General features: G+C 36.5%; 1 protein-coding gene across 3 annotated transcripts in view; it reads left to right on the forward strand.

Moving 5' to 3' along the window:
- Positions 1-13,484, forward strand: part of BBX (BBX high mobility group box domain containing) — a 319,247-nt gene that overhangs the window by 134,111 nt on the left and 171,652 nt on the right. For 2 of the 3 annotated variants that reach the window (XM_014585118.2, XM_006170761.3), the window contains exon 3: positions 4,289-4,362. The gene's annotated coding sequence lies outside the window, so the exon portion shown is untranslated. The other variant, XM_006170762.3, reaches the window with a different exon arrangement.

The raw sequence follows: 13,484 nt of genomic DNA on the forward strand, positions 1-13,484 counted from the left end.
TGTGTGTGTATATATATATATATATATATATATATATATATATATATATATATAAAATATGCCAGAGGCCACTGTCAAGCACATTAGAACAATTTATAGAAGAGGGAAACCTGATGCATGCACAAGTTAGGGGAGACTTTATTAAATCATCACAAATTTTTTGACTACCAACATGATGGTCATATTATGTGGAAAAGTCTGAAGTTTGTGTATAAGTTTACTTACAAACATATAAAAGAGTGAGTTGAGGAAAAGTTAAGAATTCTATTCATGTAAATCATAGTTTTAAAACAGGAAAGAAATTTTAAGAAAACCTGCATTGTGCATTGATGATGGGACAATGTTGTTGGGTAAAGAGAGGAGGTTCATGGAAAATTTAGTGGACTAGTTGATATCAGAATTTCTGATTTGTGACCTAGATTTGGTCTGGCCCTAAGAGATCATGCTGACTCTTAGATTAGAAATTCAGCCTATTTCAAAGCATAAACATAATTGAAACAATAATTTAAAATTTCTTTCTTAGGTTACCCATTTTTGTTTTTGTTTTGTTTTGTCAGGTGAAAAGCAGGCATGAGTAGTCTGTTTTCAAGAAGATGAGGAAAAAATTGATTTCTTTAGCACTTTGGCTATGTTTATTGTTCTTGCTCCGTAATTGGAGAGGAGAGGCATCTCTACTATGTTTGTATCATGCCCAGCAAAGTCTTTTTTTTTTTTTTTTTTTGAATGTAGTTGTTCCTTAGCAGATGATTGCAGTCTAGCATGACTTTTACTGAGCTTGATTGAATTAAGGGTATGTATGAAAATGCGTTAGTTGAAGCTTACGCTGTTACCTGGAGAACTAATGAAAACATCAGAAAAGCAGGCGTTCATGAGGATGAAATAGTCTTCCATGTAAGTGGAAGCACGGTTACCTTGGGGCCCCTCTGCACTAACTAGGTTGTAGTGACATCAAGTACAAAACACAGTTGGCATAGAAGGGGATTTTTTTCCCCACGTGCCTTTGAATGTTGTGCTAGACATTAACATTCATTGTAAGAAGGGTACCTCACCCTATTAGTTTAATAAACTTTCAAAACACAGCACCCCTAGAGGGGATGTTTGCTGTGGGAGAAAGCCAGTTGCTTTGGGACATCCTAGTGCTTGCTTAGACCATATCTTTAGCATAGGTTTTTGAAATGCCGAGTCAGATGCCCTATTTGTGGTAGGAAGCAAATAATAGATGGTTGTCCATTTGCCCTGATGGTTTCTGAGAGGGAATCCTGAGCTGTGTCAGGTCAGTCTAGGACTGTGGGAGGCCACGTCTTCGGTGAGAAGCAGAGCCCTTGTCAAGGGAAAGGGAGGTTCATGGGTCAGTAGGAGTTCATCGTGGGGAGCTCGGAATCTAAGACACTGTGGGAGTGTGCAGAGGCTGAGAAGGAGCCAGAGTGAGACCAGAGAACACATATGAACACTGGGTGACTCTGATGAAAATCTAGCTGGCGTGTGGTCTCAGGGCATGTTTGGCCAGCCTACCTGCCCTGACACCACTCATGATGACACACTTTCATTAAATCAGGATACTCAATAAAATACTTGTAATTTAAATGCCTCACAGTTTATGCTGAAACTTCTTTTCTGAAGTTACTCAGTGTGGGCATTTCTATTAGCCAGATAAAATCTGGAGTCTCCTTAGTTCGGCTCTCGGAGAACTCCAAGGAGTCTGTCTCAGGCAGAATCTTCATTCCTGAAACTGACCTCTGGTCTGTGACTGATTCCCTGGCTTCTTATGTCTAACATGATTTTGTTGTTGTTGATATTTTAAGAGAGACTTAAAAACCCATGTTGGCTATCACATGGCCAGTCGCCTCTCTCCTCATTTCCTAGTGTAGTCATAGTCCGCTACATCACAAGTAATACATTACTGAACAGCAGCCAAAATGAGGTGGTAACTATAGTGCATTGTTGGTATAGATCCAGTTATAAGAAGAAATACATTTAAAAAGGTACCTGAAGATGATTTAAGATTTTATCACTGGGCTTCTAAAAGAACTTCTGTGTGTAGGATGTACTAGCATATTTTATTTCTCTTGTAACTTGTGCTCAATTCTTAGGTTGAGGAGTAAACAAATTTTTAAACTAAAATAAGCATTTAACGCACACTGTCAAAATTAATGGTTCCTCTCCCAATGTGACAGTAGAAATGATGCTTATTATTTTTTACTAATTTATTTACTTGGATATTACATATAGTTACTGTTTTTAGTTCATGACTTTTACTCATTTATAATATTTTAATGATTCCTTTGTATAGTTGCTTTACATGAAGAAAAAGTATGTGAATATGGGACCATATATAAGATTTTCTTGAGTATTTTCAAGATCACTTACCTATTTTATAATTAAGAGTGGACTTCTGCGGGCCAGTAGGTGGCATGGTGGTTAAGGCGCTGGACACTCCCACATGGTTAACCACGGTTTGAGTGCCAGACATGGTGACTTGCTTTCTCCCTTTTCCTCTCTCTCTCTCTCTCTCTCTCTCTCTCTCTCTGTGTGTGTCTGTTTATAGTCAAATTAAGATAAATGAATGAATAAATTAAATAAAATAAATAATTATTTTTTAAAAAAGAGTAGACCTCTGTATGATTTATTTTTATCAGTGTTTACATGCTCTTTTCATAAAATAGAGTAAAAGCAGAGGAATTTAATTTGAAAATATTCATGGGTCCTTTGTAGTTTTTTTCAAAGATCTGAATTTTTTCTTTCATCCATACACTTGTTTTACAAACTATGCGTGAATGAGTCGTATCTTGTGTGAAGCCACATGAGACCACTTAAATATTTTATTCATTCTTTTTATCTATTGTTTTTGTTAATAACACTGGGTGACAACTGAATCATCTAATTGTAGATAGGATTACTCAGATGAATCATTACACATTTTTGATATTTAATGTGAAGAGCCAGTTCTTCTATACAGTGGCTGATTAGCAAAAAACAATTCTAGCAAAGCCATAAAATGACTGATAGTATTGATAGAGCCGTAAGCCAGTAAGTGATACCCAATTTCTACAATGTATAGATTACAGATTATAAAGAAATATATTTTCAGAATTGGCCAGAGGCAGGAAATTGTGTCTTTTAGGTGCGTGTTGACTTAGTATTATCACTAAAGCAACCTAGAAACTAAATGTGTCTCACAGTGAAATGGAAATAACATTTAAATTTTTATAAATTATTATATAAGGATATATTTATATTTGCAGTGTTATTAATGTAAAATGTTTGATTTAACTCATATAGTTTTGATCTTGGTTCTTACATTTACTTTATCTTTTATATTTAATATAATTTTATGTTATAGTTTACTTCAACTAGGCCCTCTTGTCCCCAGCTGCTTTCTTATTTGTTTGTAAATTTGAATTTAGTTAGGATGTCAGTTTACCCTGTATTTTTTGAAGAGTTTGCCAGTGATTCCACCTTTGATTTTAGCCAAAAGGCTCAGCAGTGATTAGCTGTCATTCTTTATTTTTTAATCTTTTTTTACTTTTTTATGTGATTGGTTATAATTCTTAATCTATGTAACCATAATCTCAAAATTCCCATTGGATAATTTTTTTCTATTTTTTTTTCGAGAGACATTTTTGCTATAGAGTGCATGTGCTCTCCAGATAGACAGAGAAACAGGATATGAGAAATCACTGCCTGGGGGAATGACTATGCTGCAATCCTTTGTCCTCTACTCTCCTCTCGAGATTTTGGGCATGCATGCATACGCACCCTGTGTGAGTTTAAGTCACCTGGTCTAGTATGCGGGAGTCCAGCAATGTAACCATTACACCATCTGCTGTTTCCACCATTGACAAATTTTTAAAAAGGTATTTAGTTCTTGAGAGGGAGACAGACAGACTTGATGGGGTCTCACGCTGTGATCCATCATCCCTCCTGCATCCATTGCAGCAACAGGATGAAGGGTGCCCGCACCTGTGTGTACAGGTCAACCAGGAACCGACCCTGCAGTTTTCCATGTGGATCCAGCATTTCGAGCAGCGCTTCCTACTGAACCTCCCAGCTGGCCCTCCTACTGAATAATTTTATTGACTGACCTTTTATTAAAATGAAGTTGACAGAAACACTTAAGACCATTTCCTCTAAATAGCATAAGCCTAGGGATCTTTGCCAGATTTTGCTTGTTTGGCTGTTGACTCATTTATCTTTGGAGATTATTTTGCTAAAGGAGAATGACTGTCCTCTTTGTTTGAAAACCTTGGTGGCTCACCATGTTAACTGCTTTGCTATGGGTTTTTCACAGAATCCTGCTGCATCACAGAAGCTGGAAGTTCTGATGTTCTATTGAAATCACAATGGAAAGTCTTGACTTGACTGGTAAGAGCTGCACTGAGGTGCATCTTACTTACCTAGGAGCAGTGAGGGCCATGTGCTGTTAGAACTGGTCTCAACGTTTCCCCATCTGATGGATTCACCTTCCGTATTGATTGAGAAAGTGTGATAATTATATATGTTTTCTTGTCAATTTACTATTATTTTTTAAAGGAACATTTAAGTCTCCATCTTCAAGTAAGTTTTCTTTTAAAATCATGAGATTCTAAAAGTGAATGATTTAAAACTTATTGGATTGGTTTCTTCACTGTAGTGTGTTATTGATGAAAGTCAATTTATTAAAGTTCTGGATATTTAGAAGTTCTCTACTTAAATGATTATTAACTGGTCTGTTCCCCAAAAGCTACCTTTAAAAAACAAACAAACAAAAACTGTTATTGGCCGTAATTGAAAAATGAATCAGTACCAAAGCATTCAGAGTTTTTCTTACCTGTTAAAAAATAACAGGGGCAGGTGTAACTGCACCATGAAACCACTTTAAATATGACAATGATACGCTGTTAAATAAATTGAAATTTTAAAATATGTTAATGTAACAAATACAGCAAACTCTGAAACTTACAGATTCCGTGACTATTCTTTCATACGTAAGGTATTTTCAAAGCTGTTGCTTTTGGGGGGAAAAAAAAGAAAAAACTTTAAAAAATATGGCTATTGTATTTTAAAATTAGTTTTAATACTGATTACTGAAATGCAGAATTTTCCCAGTCTGGGAATAAAACATGTGGTTGCTTTACAGATGTCTGATTGCTTTATGGTGAACTGATAATTTATAAGACTGAAGAAATTGATGTAAATATAAATGAGCAAATATTATTTAGTACTAAATGTTATTTAGTTTAAATTTTCAGGGAAGAAGCTTATTTTAAAAATTGCATGGTGGTTAAGTGTGCCGGACTCCCACCTGGCCGACTATAGTTCGTGTCCTAGACCAGTGGTTTGCTTTCTCACTTTCCCTCTCTCTCTCTCTCTCTCTGGTCAAATTGGAATGAATGAATGAATAAATAAATAAATAAAGTTAAATGAAATAATTCTTTAAAAAGTTATAAAAAAATATTTAAAATTTTCTTTTTAAGAGAGATTTTTGCTATAGGGAGCATCTGCTCACTGGAGAGACAGAGACAGACAGAGAAAGAGAAAATGAGAAAGCACACCCCCAGGGGTGACTGGGGATACCCATGCTGCAATCCCTTCTCCTTCATTCTTCTCTTGGCATTTTGGGTATGCATGTACATGTGCCGAGTGTGAATTTCAAGCCACTGGGTCCTGGACTTGAACTGTGGTCGGCTATGTGGGAGTCCCGTAACCATTAACGTCATCTACTGTTTCCTATTTTGAATTAAAAAAAATTATTTTTAATTATCTTTAAAATTTGCTATTGGGTATGCACATTCACTGGAGAGGGAAAAAAAAAATGAGAAGCAACCCCAAGGCAATGGCCATGCCACAGTTCCTTCTCTAATCTCCTCGTGGGATTTTGGGCACACATGCACATGCCTGGTGTATATTTCAGGCCACCCAATCCGGAACCCAAGCCATGTTGTAAGTTATATGGAATTCAGGGGGCCTTAACCACCGTGCCACAGGCTGGGCCAGAACTTATTCTTTTAATTTAACTTTCCAATGAATTTAAAATTAAAATATTTTGTCTTTATTTTTTAGTTTATTAAATCTGTCCAGGATGTAGTTAATTATGATTTTCTGAGTCAGCATAATAGATTATGGACTATTCAAAAATGAATACTGAAATTTCAGATATTTTCTAATTGCTAATCTTAAAGGAAGGTGAATATGGTAAGGTTTAAAAAATTAAATTTGTTAGAGTTTTCTAAATTTGCTAAATATGAATACATACATAGAAAGAATGATAAAAATGGGCACTTATGTGACTTATTCAGAAAGCTAAGTTGTGTGGCCAGCAGATGGTGTGATGGTTAAGGCACTGGACTCCCACATGGCCAACCATGGTTGTATCCAGAAGCTTGAAAATCACACTGGGAGTATGTACATGCATACCTGAAATCCTGAGAGGAGAATGGAAGAGACGGCATTGTGGTGTGGCCATTCCCTCTGGGGGTGACTTCTCATTTCTGTCTCTCTCTGGTTAGTGCACATATCCTATGGCAAAAACCTTAAATAAAGAAGAAAAGGAAAAGAAAACTAAATTGTGAACTAGCATTACTATGACAGTATTGACTGAGTAGCCAATCGATCTATGTTTTTTGAATGTTAATCAGATTATTTCAATAAGATAGTTTGCTGGCTATAAGCAGAAATTAACAAATTTGCATTGCCAATTCAGTTTAAGATGAAAGTTTAATTGAAGATGGCTAAGGCTGTGTACTTTAATTCACATATGTGCTCGTTTTAAATACAGTGTTAACTAAGGCAGAAAAGATTTCATGTAAAACCAAGAATAATTTTCAGGGAGAAAAATCCTCTAAGATTTTTTTTTGGGGGGGTGCTTTTAAGAAAAGGTCATGCTGTGTTGCTCAGGCCAGCCTTAAATTTGCATCCTGTTGCCTCAGCCTCCTGAGTAACTGGACTGCAGGCCAGGGCCACAGCACCCAGCTTGAATCCTGGAAGATATTACTGGGGAAAAGGAAGTCAGGGTATGTTATAGCTAGGAACATGTTGTCAGTTAGCTTAGGCAAAGTTCCATTTTATTATCAAAAGAGTTTCTCATTCTTGTGGCTCATGGCAATAAGAATTTATTTCTCACTTATTTCATGTCTCTGATGAGTCTGCTTCTAACTCTGCTCCGTGTCCTTGTTTATTTCTGGACCAAAGCTGAAGGAATGCATAAATATCGTGGTGGGGGAACAGAGTGATGGTAGAACCATAGTTCCTAAAACAATAGCTTGGAAGTGGCATGTGTCCCTACCGGTCATAATCCAGTAGACAAATCTTGTCACATGGCTATGTTAGAGGTGGGAGCAGCCTAGTAAGGGTAAGTGAGGAAAGACTGGAAAGAGAGGGACAGTGCATATTTTAACTATGTTGTATTTAAAATACCATATTCTGCCTTTAATTTTTTTTTTTTTTTTTTTTTTTTAATTTTCTTGTGGAGTGTCTATGCTCCTGGAAACAGACAGAAAGGGAAAGTGAGCAATGACTCTTCAGGAGTGTGGCTGTGCCGCAAACCCTTCTCTTCTGTTTTCCTTGGGATTTTGGACACAGGTGTACATGTGCCTGCTGTGTTTTTCTTTTTCTTTTTTTTTTAACTTTATTTATTATTATTATCATTATTGTTTTCCAGTTTGATCAGAGAGACACACACAGAGAGAGAGAGAGAAAGGAAGTGAGAAAGCAAGCCACCAGGTCTGAGACTTGAACTATGGTCGGCCATGTGGGAGTCCAGTGCCTTTAACCACCATGCCACTTGCCGGCCCCAGCCTGGTGTGTTTTTCAAGCCTCTGGGTCTGGGACTCGGAGTTGGAATTTATATAATATATGAAATCCTACAGTAAATGAATCTTTTTAACCTGTAAAATTATTTGGCCATGAATCCTTTTGTTGTAATCAGCTGGCACACTGCCTGTGTCAAGATTTAAGGGGTGAGGAATAAGTAAATTTCAAGAGCTTCTTGATATTTGGAACCTTAGAACTTTTCCCATCATTTAGTAGAAGTTTCTAGTATATATAATAGACTTATATTATTGTTTTATAAGTAGTTTAAAATGAATGAAGTTTCTGCAGACTGGGGCCTCTGTAGTTTGCATATAGAATTAGAGAAGGGAAAAAATGCTAATATTCTAATAATGATCTTACCTATGTATAATAGGTTACAAAATTTTGACAGAAATTCTTTAATTAGTCATAGGAAAAGAATGAAGAAATGGATACTTTGCTTTTTCCACTATCAATATAGTAATTTTACTGGCTATAATGGTAGCCAATGCCTTTGTCTACTTAAATTCAATTTCTGGTATTATCCTTAAGGTAATGAACGTAGACACAGAACAGTTGTATCCTGAGAATTTTCTAAGGTACTCCACCTGAGGTCTTATTCACTATAGAGTGACTTTGCATTATTGTCTACGAAGTCTTTTAGAAAATGACTAGGTAGTAGAACTCCCTAGCCAACATTGATTAAATTAGTAAATCCAAAGGTATTAAAGAACATCGCCACCAGACCTATTTGGCTTAAAATGATTTGAGATAGAGAAGTATATAAGTAATATATATATATATTTTTGATGGTCTGTCTTTCCTTAAGACTGGGGAAGGGGACGTGCTTAAATCATCTGTGTTTGTTCGTTCGTTTGTTTCATTTGTTGAATGTATAGTGTAAAGGCCTAGCCGCAGTCGTACAGGTGGGAGGGCACCAAGGCTCAGTGGCTGAGGCCACATAGGAGACCTGGGTTCAGTTTCCAGACCAACCTAAATAGGCTGTCACGGTGGTGTATCCCTTGTTTCTAGCTAATAGACCAAGAGAGGAAGATGTGAAGACCCTGTCAAAAATACCCATCTCAATCACTCTTTCTTTTAAAAAATAATTATTTAATTTTATTCATTATCATTGTTATTTTAAAATTTGACCAGAGAGAGAGAGAGAAAGTGGGAATGCAAGCTGCCAGGTCTGGGTCTCGAACTATTGTTGACCATATGGAAGTCCAGCATCTCAACCACTACTCCACCTGCTGGCCCCCTCTCTTTCTCTTTATCTTTCCTATTCTCGCTCTTTTTCCTGCTTTTGCTCTGTCACTTAAAAATAGATATTTATATATAACATTAGAGGGCAAGTGTTTTGGAATCAGAAATCCTAGTATTAGCACTTTTGAAATGGAAAGAATTTGCTCTTTTGTGTAATTGTGAGAGTTAATTGAGGTAGTTTTGTTAAGTACCTGGCACACACAAGCAATCAAGAAATGGTAATTAAGGGGCCAATCAGTGTCATAGTGGGTGGTTAAGGCGCTAAACTCTCACATGGTGACCAAGGTTTGAGTCTCAGACCAGGGGCTTGAAACTCATGCCAGACACATGTCTGTGCATGTTCAAATTCCCAAGAGGAGAATGGAGGAAAAGGGATTGCCACATGGCCATCCCCCTTGGGGAGGTGATTTCTCACTTTCTGTCTCTCTGTCTCTCTCTCCAGTGAGCGTATGTGCCCTGTAACAAAAAAAAAAAAAAAAAAAATTCTCAAAAGAAAAAGAAAATAGAAATGGTAATTAAAAAAAATGTTATAAAAGTTCAAGAGTACATTTTTTAAGGTTTTTTTTTTTTTTTTTATGAGCAAGAGAAATTGAGCAACAAATATCATAAACAGGGTCCTCATGCTGTAATCCACCTCCAGCTTGGAACATGGTTGTATGCATAGTTGGCATGTGTACAATGAAGTCTAGGGATGTGAATCTCAGACCTTCCCGCGTGGCTCATCCTCACAGACCATTATGTTACCACTGTGCTACTATCTGGCTCCAGAGGCAAGAATCTGGATACCATATGTAATACCTCTAATAGACATCTGACAGTTTATGGCCATGTAAAGTATGTTTATATTTTTATATATAAACACCCACCCCCTGCAAGGTCTTAAAACAATTTCCTGAATGCATAACAACTATTGCATTTTTCTATATGGTTTTACTGGAAATTAATGGTGACTTTATCTTACCACTGAAAGAAAGGGTGAATCCTGTAGAAATGTTAGCTACTCTATGATCTAATAATTCATCCTTGACACTGAGAATTTGGAAGTCCCAAGGACACTGTGATGACCAAGAGTGTATCTATAACCTTCATTCTGAATATGAATAAGGTCAGCATCAAGTTGCAAAAATAACAGACTTTCTATCATCTTGAGGAAGGGTGTAAGAGCAAGAGATAGGGTGTCACTAAAGTTTTTATCAGTAAAGACATGCTGTTTGGTTTCAGAAGGAATCAGCATTTCTGTTTCAAGATTTTTATGTTACCATTCCTTAATGAAAGTTTAATTAATTTAGCAGCTTTAGAGAACTTATCTATTTACATCGTTCCTTGTATTTTCAGAGTCAGGTACAACGTAGTAAAACCTTCTGTAAGTCCATGCCTTGTGGCTGTTTCTCAAGGGCCAGTTTCATTTGTTTAAAATAACACTTCTGTGTGTGTGTGTGTTTGAGTAAATTATTCTTTAAGAATGGAGCATGTTTTTAACTATCAGTTACTCTTTGAACAGGATTATCAGTAGATAATATAAAAGGATTATCTTTAAAGTTTGTATTAGTCGGCTTGGAGTGCTATAATAAAATACCACAAACTGGGTGGTTTAAACAAGAGATTTATTTTCTTACAGTTCTGGGGGCTAGAAGTCCATGACTAAGATAAGATACTGGCAAATACAGTTTGTAGTGAGGACTCTCTTCGTGGTTTTTACAGAGCTTCCTTCTTGCTCTGTCCTCATCTGCCTTCCCTGTGTGCGTGCTGAGTGAACTCTGCTATCTCTTTCTCTTCCCATAAGTAAACCAGTTCTGTTGGGTTAGGACCTCCCCCTTTGTTACCTCTTCACAGGCCCTGTCTCATCACATTGTAGGTCGAACCTTTGACAACTGAGTTTTGGGAAGACACAATACTTGGAAGAGAGAGTTGTTTTTCTGTACCAAAGGATAGTGAAAGTATTTGCAGAAACACTTTGTATGTTATTTAATCTATCTGGTTTGTTATGGTCTTCTATGATCCTAAAATTAACATTGGTATTTTTGCAGTGGGAGACATTCGAAATTACTGAACTGCTATTTCTTCTGCTTTGAAGTCACTGCATGAAAATGAGATTCTTTCAAGTGAAAGAATCAAATCTAAGAACTTCAGAATAAGAGTGATTTGTGTAATGGAGGAATTACATTATTGTAAAAAAATCAACTTCCATGTGCGTTTGTTGTTATCTAGGAATAAAATGTATTTGAAAATTAGGTGTAGGGACAAGGCAGTTTACTCTTCTGGATTATCTCTGGTACTGCTTACTATACTTTATGAAGCCAGTTCACATTTCTTTTCCTAACCAGTTGAGGTTTTGTTGTTGCATAATAAGCTACCTGACATCTTTCAGCTAGAAAACCACGAAATTTGAATAAAGGCATTACAAAATGAATTTAGGGCCCAACTAAAATTTGCTTTGGGGGAGAATACATCACAATTTCACTTAATTAAGAAAAACGTTTTTATAGTCCAGATCTTTTTATTTACTTTTAACATCTATTATGGCATGATTTTATACGGAGTAGATTCCAGAAGCTCAGGCTCCTTTCTATTAGTTCTCACAAAGTAGCTTCTCTAGATGCAGCAGGCTAGTGCTTCCATTTAAACTAGGTACCTTTCTCTTCGATTTCCTTCTTTCTCTGATCATTTGCCTTCTCACATTTTAGGAAGCTATCTCTGTTTTTAGAGAGCTTAATGTGTTCAATATACACATTAATTTTCTTGGCAAGAATCTTAACTCATTTTTTTACAATTACGCCAACAGTATGCTGGGTAACGTCATAGACTCTTCTAGTTTTGCCATGGTAACATTTGTGGGACATTCCTGTTTGAACAGTACCCATTCCCTTGATGTCTACCATATCAACTTCCTTGTGGATTGACATGTATGTTGCCAAAGGAACCACTCCATGTTTCCCAGAAGACCTAGAGAACATATATTGGGTGCCTCATTTTATCTTTGGACTAGTATGTACATGTCTTCTATGCCACCAGAATAATTTCAGTTTCTGGTGATTTGCCATCTGTCTAAAACAGAAAATATCATAAGCAGGAAACAAACCTTTGAGACTTTATACTTTAAAGTTATTTGTAAAATATACATGTCTACCTCTGTGTTTATAGACTAAAGGAAAAGTTACTGAACAGTAATCTAATTTGTGGTTGTCAGTTTAATTTGTTGAAAGTTTATTTAACTCTTTTATTCTCTTTTTTTTATTTTTGGAGAGCTTTTTTTGCTATAGGGCACGTACGCTTGCCAGACAGACAGAGAGAGACAGAGAGATAGAAAGCGAGAAATCACCCCCCAGGGGGGATGGCCACGCCGCAATCCCTTCTCCTCCATTCTCCTCTTGGGATCCTGGGCACGCACGCACATGCGCCCAGCGTGAGTTTAAGCCACCGGGTCCGGGACTCAAACTGCAGTCGACTATGTGGGAGTCCAGCGACATAGCCATTACGCTAACTGCTGGTCCCTCTTTCATTCTCTTTTGGCTTGTCGCAAAAGAAGCAAGCCAAAAACTATGTATGAAATGAATCAAACTCAAAAACTATGTATAATTAGTAGTGTATTTCTTCCCAACAGTAGAGTCAATCTACCGATTATGAAATTCACTAGTTAAGATAGTACAAATATATTCCTGTTTAGTGCTAATCTGAAAGGTGTTAGATAAATTACTTTTATTTTAAAGTCTCTATTTTCTCTGATATCTATTGTAGACAGGCATGTTTCTCCAGTAGACTACATGAATTTAATAGATGGGGAAATTATTCATAACATTTCTCATAATTGTTATGCATGTCAGTGTAAAATATGTACTGTATTTACTGGTTATTCTGTACATAAATATAAGATGGTCTCCAAAAAGTTCATGGAAATTGTGTTTATGAACAACTATGTGTAGATTAAAAAATAATTTTTAGATTTTGATGCAGTCTCAAATTAACTTTCCTCATTTTATCTTTAGACTAGTATGTTTATGAAATAAACTTGTACATTCATGAACAACTTTTTGAAGTTCCTTTTATAAATGTATGTGTGTGTATATATGTAATATATAATATATATTATATATTATATATTATATATATATCTGTATTCATGTAGTACTCTTACAGATCCTCTTCAAGATGTTAAGAGATTTAAGTTTCACTAGAATGCCTATTTTGAGCATGACTGTATTCCCCAAACCTACAAAAAGTGGCCCATGGAAATTGCTTAATAAACATTTCGGGACCAGCAGTTAGTATAATAGTTATGGTTGCTGGACTCTCATGTAGTCAATCGACCGTGGTTCGAGTCCCAGACCCGGTGGCTTAAACTCACACCGGACACATGTGTGTGCGTGCCTAAGATCCTGAGAGGAGAATGGAGGAGAAGGGATTGTGGTGTGGCCATCCTCCCCGGGGGGGGGGGGGATTTCTCGTTTTCTGTC

This window comes from Tupaia chinensis, unplaced genomic scaffold (assembly GCF_000334495.1).
Source record: "Tupaia chinensis unplaced genomic scaffold, TupChi_1.0 Scaffold148904_1, whole genome shotgun sequence".
Lineage (NCBI taxonomy): Eukaryota > Metazoa > Chordata > Mammalia > Scandentia > Tupaiidae > Tupaia > Tupaia belangeri.